The following is a 1095-nucleotide window of genomic DNA, read 5'->3' as shown; positions in this document are numbered from 1 at the left end:
CGAAATATTATGGTAGTGATGAAGCAATCACAGTAAAGGGCAAATTAAAAAGCAGACATTTTATGCATACTTGTATAAATTGTAATATCGCTTTGTTAAAAATGTATAAATAAGCTGTGAAAATGTACGGACTTCAGAGTACACTTAGAGGAGCTATTCTCTGTGTTTCCCAGTGCTGCAATAAAGAAGTGCCTGCTTATCTGCAACTGCGTAGATAAGCTTTTGTCGTGATTGCAACCCCATCAACACCCCCAGCCACTGGGAAGCCTGCGTGAGGGGTTGAGGAGAAAAAGCAGAATTTGCTTCTTGAGCAAGGGGCTCATGGGAAAACACGGTTAAAAATTTTTTTAAAGGTGAAACAATAGATAATTTTATTAAATTTCAGCATCTCAGTTCATTTCCCCCCTCCTCTCCTTCTTTTCCTCAGGGGTGGTGGGGCAGGAGGGGAATCCTCAGTGCAGTTAGGGGTCCCTGGGGAGGTCCCATGTCCCAAAACCGCTCCCGGGGGCTGAATCCTGTGGTACTCCACAGACACCCCCCCCCACCAACCCCAGTTCGAGGCTGGTGGGGCCCAGGCAGGTGCTTGTGCTGCCTCCAAACCCTGAGCTCACTCCACAAATCCTTCTTGGCGCCCAGACGGTGCCCACCATGCTGGGGGTGGAGGACGTGCGCAGCTGTCGGAGCTGATTTTTGTGGGCGTCTGTCCCCACCCACACACCCGGCGTCGCCTCAATTTGCTCCCTCCCCGTGTCCCTTTTTATCCTTTTGCACCATTGTCCAACCACATAGATCCCTGGACAGTGTAATTAATTAACCCTGTGCAGTTAACCCAGTGCAATTAATTAACCCCTCAACAGAGCCCCGTCCCAGCTTTGTCTGGTTTTCACTCAAATAATGGAGATCCACCTGGCAGCTTTCCACAGCCCCAGCACACCCCAGGTCACCCCAGTTCAAACTCCATAACCCCACAGGAGGCCGATTAATCACTGACTAATTACAGCAGTCAACCCCCAGGGGAGCTGCTGAGTGTAGTCCCTAATTAACAACCTAATTAGAGTAATTAGGCACCTCCTCATCCTCAAGGTGCAGTACTGT

Source organism: Mesitornis unicolor, unplaced genomic scaffold, assembly GCF_000695765.1.
Source record: "Mesitornis unicolor isolate BGI_N332 unplaced genomic scaffold, ASM69576v1 scaffold42019, whole genome shotgun sequence".
Classification (NCBI taxonomy): Eukaryota; Metazoa; Chordata; class Aves; order Mesitornithiformes; family Mesitornithidae; genus Mesitornis; species Mesitornis unicolor.
Note: the sequence above shows the minus strand (reverse complement) of the source record.